The following is a 9,653-nucleotide window of genomic DNA, read 5'->3' as shown; positions in this document are numbered from 1 at the left end:
GTATTTTATTTGATCTTTGGATTATATTCAAATATATTACAGTTTTACCTCATTTAGTTCAATTGATAATAGGCCAGTAAAAATAATCATTTTTGTTGGTGAGGTTAAAGTCTATTTTTACTGGTTAAAAATTAAGGAAATTGTATGCCATACTTCACGTCAGACTATCGAAGTCCATTGCTTGACAAGCCTCCCCAATTAAGCGTTAAACATCCCGGGTCTCCACAATCCTCATCCATTCCATGTATGGTGTAAAATGTTATGAATTATCCTAGCTTTGAAAAAAATCTCAATCAAAGTAGATAGTGTTCACATTATAGTGGATAGTGTATGAAATGAAGATATCGGAAATGGTATGCAGCAAATAACTCAAAATTTTAAAGAAATTGTGAGGTTGTAATTCAATTTCGGCGTATTCTTTCTCAGAATCGGCTAAACTATTGTACAAGATCGTAAACATTGGTATGCGACGACGACCTCGTTAATTTTCTTGTACGTAACGTGTGTGATGTTCCTATGGAGTGGCGTAGGTAGTCCTTATGGACTAAAACTCTTTAAATAAAAAAAAAGTAGTTTTAAAGCCATTACACCCAATGATTAAACTTTTTTCTTAATTTAGCAAAAATCTTAGCTTACTTTTTATGTATTCTCAGTCAAATGCTTAATCTACTGAGTCATCTGGGTTAAATAAAATACATAACAACAATAATTGTGTTTGCTCGCATATGTTATTAGGTATATGCCGTTTCGGAGGAGTATGGTAACTAACATTGTCATACGAGAATTTTATATATAAGATATTATTACAACGTAGATCAATATGCTCAAATATATTTATAAGGAATAAAGTGCTACTTGTGGATAATATAGCTCACTGGTTATAGTAAATGATAACACCATTTATTTGATAGTCACCGAAGTAGTTTTACTGGATTTCAATAGACGGCGTCGCGACAAAATACTTAACATGTGCACCGGCAATCAAAGATTAGGTACGCAATAATTGTGTTTGCTCGCAAACGAAAAAAAAACCGACTTCAATTACATCGACGAGTAATACAACGTAGATCGACGAAAAAATACTCAAGTAACTGCGCGTTATCAAAGATTACTCAAAAAGTAGTTATCAGATCTCAATGAAATTTATATGTGGCCACATGACAAACATCAGCTTTCGATTAAATTAAAAATTATTAAAATCGGTACACCCAGTAAAAAGTTATTGCGGATTTTCAAGAAGTTCCCTCGATTTCTCTGGGATCCAATTATCAGATCCTGGTTTCCTTATCATGGTACTAAACTAAAGATATCTTCTTTCCAACAAAAAAGAATTATCAAAATCGGTACACCTAGTAAAAAGTTATTGCGAATTTTCACGAATTTCCCTCGATTTCTCTGGGATCCCATCATCAGATCCTGGTTTCCTTATCATGGTACTAAACTTGGGATATCTCCTTTCCAACAAAAAAAGAATTATCAAAATCGGTACATCCAGTAGAAACTTATGCGGTATAATACAACGTAGGTCGACGAGAAAAGCGTCAAGTAAAAACGGATTATTAGATAGGTATAGCTCGAAAAGTAGTTGTTAGATCTCAAATAAATTTAAATGGGACCGATTGGCACACACCACCTTTCGATTAAAAGAAAATTTGTCGAAATCGGTCCACACTGTCAAAAGTTCTGATGTAACATACATAAAAAAAAAAAAAAAATTCAGTCGAATTGAGAACCTCCTCCTTTTTTGGAAGTCGGTTAAAAAGTACTCATTATATCTCGCTTTTTCTGCCAGTGGCATCTAACACAGACAGCCATACAATCAACTACATCGGGACAGGCGCGCACTTCTCGGGCTATGCTTTTTATATAAAATTCTGCATTATTAACCGACTTACAAAAAAGGAGGAGGTTCTCAATTCGACTGTATTTTTTTTTTTTATGTATGTTACATCAGAACTTTTGACTGTGTGGACCGATTTCGACAAATGTTTTTTTAATCGAAAGCTGGTGTGTGCCAATTGGTCCCATTTAAATTTATTTGAGATCTAACAACTACTTTTCGAGTTATATCTAATAATGCGTTTTTACTTGACGCTTTTTTCGTCGACCTACGTTGTATTATACCGCATAACTTTCTACTGGATGTACCGATTTTGATAATTCTTTTTTTGTTCGAAAGGGGATATCTCTAGTTTAGTACCGTGATAAGGAAACCAGGATCTGATGATGGGATCCCAGAGAAATCGAGGGAAACTCTCGAAAATCCGTAATAACTTTTTACTGGGTGTACCGATTTTGATAATTTTTAATTTAATCGAAAGCTGATGTTTATCATGTGGTCACTTAAAAATTTTATCGAGATCTGATAACTACTTATTGAGTAATCTTTGATAACGCGTAGTTGCTTGACTATTTTTTCGTCGATCTACATTGTATTACTTATCGATGTAATTGAAGTCGGTTTTTTTTTTTTCGTTTGCGAGCAAACACAATTATGATGTACAGCTACATTGTAGCAACTTGGCTGAGCGTACATCTCTTTCAGTCCCACGTAGGTACCCAAGAAATAAAATCCATAACATCTTTTATATTCCACGATCAAAAACTCATATGGGAAATCAGGCGCCTGTGGTTAAACTGTGTTTGAATTATGACAAAATTTCAAAAGATTTACCAGGCATTGACATATTTAGTGATCATTACAATACATTTAAGAGGAAAATTACTGCTCATTTTCACAAATAATATAGTTTTTTTTCTTTCTTTATTAATATTCTCTTTTGTAATCCTTTTTTAAAGTAAATAATAGTTTTATTTTGTGTTATGCAAGCTGGAAAAAAAATGAATGTAATGCATGCTAGTTATTGATATATGTACTGTATACCTAATGTGTTTATAGCAATGTAAAATTATGTATATTGTTAGTATGCTTAAATAAATAAATAAATAAATCGTATTTAAATGGGACCACGCGACAAGGGGTAGCTTTTGATTTATAAAAGTAATATCAAACTGGTGCACCCAGAAAAAAGTTATGAGGATTAATACAACGTAGGGTGACGAAAAAACAGTCAAGTAAATACGCATAGGTAATTAGATAAAACTCAAAAAGTACTTGTCAGATCTCGAGTAAATTTTAATGGGACTACAAGACAAGCACTCCCTTTCGATTAAAAAAAGAATCATCGAAATCGGTCAACCCAGTGAAAATTTCTGCGACCTCCAACTTTTTTTAGTCGGTTACAACCTCAGGTTACAACATACGATCTGTCAAGATCAAAAATAGTTTTTTTATTTTTATATATAGACTAGCGCTTGACTGCGATCTCACCTGATGGTAAGTGAAGATGCAGCCTAAGATAGTGCGCGCTTGCCTAGAAGATGGCTATTCACTCTTGATTGGAAGATACCTAAGTTATAATTAGGTACGTGGAAAAACGAAGCCAGAAGGGCATTCCAAATTTTAGCAGTGCGTATTATGAACGAGGAAGCAAAGCGCTTAGTGCGAGATCGTGGGATTTCAAGAACGTAGCGGTGCAGATTCATGCAGTTCATTGCGGGTCGGGGGTAGAAAGATGATGGTGGAACCAAAATATATATATAGTTCCTGAGCACACTCTCCGAAATATATCCTGTAAAAGAAAGTCGGAGATAATGAGAATGGACTCCGTTTAGCGGTAAAAAGACAAGCTTGCGTTTCGGGAGCATTAAATTAGGTTGGCGTCACCCCAATCGGATACCTCTTAAAAAGACCTTTCCATCGACCGACCGACTCTCCAAAGACTTTTTTATCCTAAGTTGGTAAAGGAAGGAAAATTATTTTTTTTTTTTTTTTTGTGATGAGTCGTATACCTATAGGATAATATATTGATTTTAAACTTCATTTTATTCAATAGTAAATTAAGAAAGTTTAATACAATTTAGTATAATTCTATACTTAATTTAAATTTTAGTAAACTTAATATTAATTAGGACCAAGTTTTAATCCAGTTTTAACTGCTCTCAGAGGCTTAGGTTATAGATGTCATCGGGTTTCATGTCATCAGGTTCACCAGAAATAAAATAGAATTATGTTCTCAAATAAAATGTGTGACCGAAAAAATTCATAGAACTTTCATTATAACTGCACCAGAGTGGTCATCATGCCTATCCCATAAATCCCTATAGTAACATTTCATCAAACATAGTCAATGAAAATTATAAATTTGATGTCTTTTAATATTTTATTATTGCCTGTAGCTTAAAGTTGTAATGTTTTAGATTCATATGTATTTAAAACCAGAACTTTTTACATTATTGGTACAATGTAATATTTAATCGAGGACAGAACGAACAGCATACATTAACATATCAGTTTAAAGAACGATAGACATTATAATTTTCTCTAATTTACGATAAAGCTGCAGACGCACACAATATTTCATTTTTTTTTTGCTATGAAATATTATAATTTACATATTACTTACGTATTAAAATTCGTTTTGATTCTTCGTTCCGTATATGCTTTTAGTTGTATCATTTTTAATCCCATTGGATACCGCACTTTCGCATCCGCAGATTCCGAAGTTTGAAAATTATAGCTAAATTTTTTAGGTAATGTCTTGAATGTTTCAAGAAATTATTTACTTATTTATTACTTATTTACAGCGAAAAAAAGATACAATTTATATGATTAACAGTGCAGCAAAAGCAATGAATAGTTTAACAGTGCACTGTGTTTCTAAAGTAATAATACTAAAGTACATACGATATTTTAAACTAACATAAAAATATGATATAAAGCTATACAAATAATAGATTATACATGTGAATATAATTGGAAAGAATAAAAAATAATATAAAATGGTTAAAGAATAATAATAATTATAATAAAAACAATAAATGCGGCCATTTCAATCTCTCTTTATATGTTGGTCTAAAAATAATTTTTTAAATATGTTTTTTAAGTTTTTTTTTTTTTTGGCGATCGATGCCAGATTATTTATTAAGAAAGGAATAATATATTCAAGCGTACGTTTTCCATAAAAATTACTATGTCTAGGTATTTCGGCACGTAATTTGTCGCAAACATTGTTTATAACACGTGGTTCAATAAGTCCCGAGACTAAGTACTAAAAAAAGGTCTTTTTTATAAAATTAATTTTTATTCATCAACATAGTCTCCTCCAAGAGCGATACAGTCCCTCCAACGCTTTTCTAACTTCTCTATCCTATGTGTGTAGAACGATTTGTCTTTGGCTTCAAAATAAGCTTCCGTTGCTGCGATAACTTCACTATTTGAGTCAAATTTCTTACCCTGAAGCATTTTTTTGAGGTCTGCAAACAGCCAGTAATCGCTGGGGGCCAAGTCTGGCGAATAAGGGGGATGAGGAAGCAATTCGAAGCCCAATTCGTTAATTTTGGCCATCGTTCTCACGGACTTGTGACAAGGCGCGTTGTCCTGGTGAGACACCACTTTCTTTTTGTTCATGTGAGGCCGTTTATCCGCAATTTCGTACTTTAATCGCTCCAATAAGCACATGTAATAGTCACTATTTATATTTTGCCCCTTTTCAAGGTAGTCAATGAAAAGTATTCCATGCGCATCCCAAAATATAGACGCCATAACCTTACCGGCCGATTTCTGAGTCTTTGGACGCTTCGGGCGGCTTTCACCAGCCGCTCTCCACTCCGCTGCCTACCGATTGGATTCCGGAGTGAAATGGTATATCCAGGTTTCATCCATTGTTACATACCGACGTAAAAAATCCTTTTTATTATGATTCATCAGCGCCAAACATCGCTCTGAATCATTGATACGTTGTTCCTTTTGATTAGTTGTAAGCAAACGCGGCACCCACTTAGAAAAAAGCTTTTTCATGGCCAAATTTTTATGTAAAATAGTGAAAACACTACCAGCTGAAATCTTCACTATCTCGGCTATCTCTCGCACTTTTACCTTCCGATCTTCCAATACGATTTTGAGGACTTGGTTAATATTTTGTTGAGTCACTGCTTCATTTGGACGACCTGAGCGTTCCCTATCATTGGTGTCCATGCGACCGCGTTTGAAGTCGGCATACCACCGACAAATGGTTGCTTTAGAGGGAGCTGATCCTGCATAACATTTTATAAGCCATTGCTGTGCTTCAACGGTATTTTTTCCCATTAAAAAACAATGTTTTATCAACACGCGAAACTCGTTTTTTTCCATTGTATCGAAATTACAACCGTAGCGTCACTTAAATGTTTCAAAATCAATAATTTTATTGTTCCATTTTTAAAAATTTGACACATATTCTTGTATTGATAGCCAGTACTTTTTAAAAATCACAAGAGTTTTTAATATATGCGCCACTTCCAGGTTAGTCTCGGGACTTATTGAACGATCTAGTATGTTCCTTCCAACTGAGGTTAGTATCTATAGTAATAACAAGGTAACACTGAGTTTTAACAAAGTCAATGGGGTTACAGTTGCAGGTATCAGTATATGAATTATGAAAACATTGATGGCTCCAGAGAATCTAATTTGCGTTGAGCGTATATAAATGGCTTTTGTTTTTTCTCTATTTAATACTAGTCTCTCTGTCTGTTTGTTTCGGCTAATCTCTGAAACGGCTGGAACGATTTTGACGGGACTTTCACTGGCAGGTAGGTGATGTAATGAGGAGTAACTTAGACTACTTTTATTTTAGTTTTTTTTTAATTTATTTTATAACTGCGAACTGAACAATAACTATTTTGTTAAATTCCACGCGGACGAAGTGGCGAGAACAGCTCGTATATTATAAATATATAGGCGTCTATAGCTGGAATATTTGCATCTGACACAAGTTGTGATTTATACTGTTAAAGGAAGAATAAGAATAAGAGTTTCCTTCAATAAGAAAAACAATTAATTAAAAAAAGAACGAGGGTGCTTTAGACCACACGACTGAAGTAAAACTTAAATATACGATTCGTAACTGGCTATGAGAGAAAGAGAACAAAATGTGTGGTCGCACCTCTCTCTCTTGCTGCGTTCGCTTTCCTCGATCACACTTTTCGTAACGTTCGTAACGTCCCGAAATCACCAGCGTAGTCCCCAAGTCAAGCGTGCGTACAGATGTTCTAAACTAACAACCGCTCCGGTGCAATAGTGCGAGTAGTCGCCTAAAACACCGACGGTTTGCGAGTTCGATTACCGCTCGGTATAGTCACCTATTTGTATTTGTACATATATTTCTTTCCGGTTTGGATCTGCCCTTGTGGGTCTCTCCACTGTGCCTCGAAGAGCACGTTAAGCCATCGGTCCCAGTTGTTATCATAAATACCTGATAGCGATCGTTAGTTATAGTAGCGAACATATCCGCCAACCCAAAGTGGAGCAGCGTTGTAGATTAAGCATCAATCTTTCTCCTACATGGAGAAAGAGGCCTATGCCCAACAGTGGGGTCAGAGGCGGCTCTAGCCCCTGTGGCGCCAACCAGTAACCTGGCGCCCTCTAGTAGGCGCGGGGTCAAAAAGGAATACTTACAGTTATATTTTCAAAAGGAAATTCTGGTGCAAAGAGTGCAATTTTAAATGATGCTGGGACGCAAAAGTGTTTTTAAAAACTTATATATTACAGGACGCTCGCACACACAAAGTTATTCACAAAACAGTTACTGCTCGTGCTTTTGCATTATCGAAATCTTTAAAAATGTCACTGACTTCAATTTTGATTTCATGTTCAATACTTATTAACGATAAATTTGTCAATATACTTTGCGATAATGTTGATCTAAGATAATTTTTAATTATTTTTAGTTTAGACAATGATCTTGCGCTGTGTGCTACATTGACTGGAAGTGTCAGGTAAATCCTTAGTGTTGTGGACAGATTTGGGAATACTGAAATTAATTTATTCGTTAACAGTAATTTAAAATATCAAACAGTGTAGTGGAATCATCAATAAACATCGGTAATACATTGGCTTTCGGAAGGGTATCAGTATCATTGGTAGTCTAAGCATAGGTATAAATAGTCATAACAGACATTCAAATATGACTAGCCAAGGGAGAATACCTAGTTAACATCTTTTTATATGTTGCTTCTGCATATAATCTAAAAATAATTATATTTATTTTTCAACTTTTGTGAGTCAAACTAAATACATCTATAAATTTTGATATTTATATATTTATTATTAGCACATAATTTATTGCTTTTTGGTATATTATTTATCTGTCATAATACTTTTTTTAACATATTATTATTGTTTATTACATTTCTCATTATGAAATATGAACAAAACAATATTTGCTAACGATAATTTAGTTGAAGTATCTGACGACGCTCTTTCGACGGATTCTGGTTCCTCTAATGACAGTTTTCATAGTACCTACTTGTCTGCTACTCAACCAGGATCTTCACACGACATTCTCAGCTTATCCAAAAACATTTAATGTCGTACATATGTATGTATGTATGTCGTATATATGTATGTCGTATAAATGCTTAAAGCATCCCTGCTCATTTTTCAGACCTCCTGACATCATTTGAAAGTAAAAACATTCACGCTGTACTTATTTCTGAGATATTCCTTAAACCTTGTTTACCTTTCACCTCCTACTGCTTACCTGGTTTCTATTTCATTCGTAATGACCGTGTCAGGAAGGGTGGCGGTGGAGTGGCCATATATCTCCGTAGTAATATCCCATTTGCTATACTGCATAAATCACCTGCACTATACTCAGAAACTGTTGAACACATTTTTATTGAAGTTTTATTTGGTCAGCTGAAACTTTTACTTGGAGTTTATTACAATCCATCTATGCATATAATTTATTTCGAAAAATTTGAAACCCTTCTTGAACAATATGTACCTTTGTTTGATCATACTATTGATATGATATACAATTTCAATACGTGTCTTATCAAAAATGATATACGTTCTAAATGCCTTAAAAATATTGTTAGTGGTGCTAATCTTAATTTACTTGCAACTAACGCTACACATTTTTTCCCTAATTGTACTCCCTTTTTACTGGATTTGATGTTGGTTTCCTCCTTGAATCACGTTGGGACATATGGACAACTGCCAGCCGAAGGTTTTTCATACCATGATCTTGTGATTTTGTCTTGTAAAATTCGTCCAACTAAAGAGAAACCCACAGTAGTTTTGCGACGCAATTTCAGTAATTTCGATAACACAAGTTTCTTGCAAGATCTAGATATAATTGAGTGGGGTACTATTTACACTGCTGAGATCATAGAAGATAAGATTAATATGAACCATCACTGAAACCATAGAAGATAAGATAAGATTTGTATTTGTATCTTCTTTCTACCACCTCTATGCAGATGATCTCCAGATATACTCTCACTCCACTGTTCATAACTTATCTCAGTGTGTATCGCGCATAAACAATGACCTTCTAGCTATTGGTAAATGGAGTAAAGCCTTCAGAGCCTTTAAGATCATTTGTTAATTCTGGTATCTGCATCTGTTCAGACAGTATTTTAACTATAGAACCAGATATTTTCTCATTCTTTGCTTCAGGAATATCGTGCACAAGTAAAATCTTCCACCGTGTACGCATCTCCAACTCATCAGATTGTCTGGACAAGAGCTCCACTTGCCGCTAAAGATTCTCCAATGCAGTTAAAACAAACAATTTAAAAGCATCAAACTGCAAGTTGATATTTGAAGT

The sequence above is a fragment of the Melitaea cinxia genome, chromosome 6 (assembly GCF_905220565.1).
Source record: "Melitaea cinxia chromosome 6, ilMelCinx1.1, whole genome shotgun sequence".
In the NCBI taxonomy this organism is placed as follows: Eukaryota; Metazoa; Arthropoda; class Insecta; order Lepidoptera; family Nymphalidae; genus Melitaea; species Melitaea cinxia.
Note: the sequence above shows the minus strand (reverse complement) of the source record.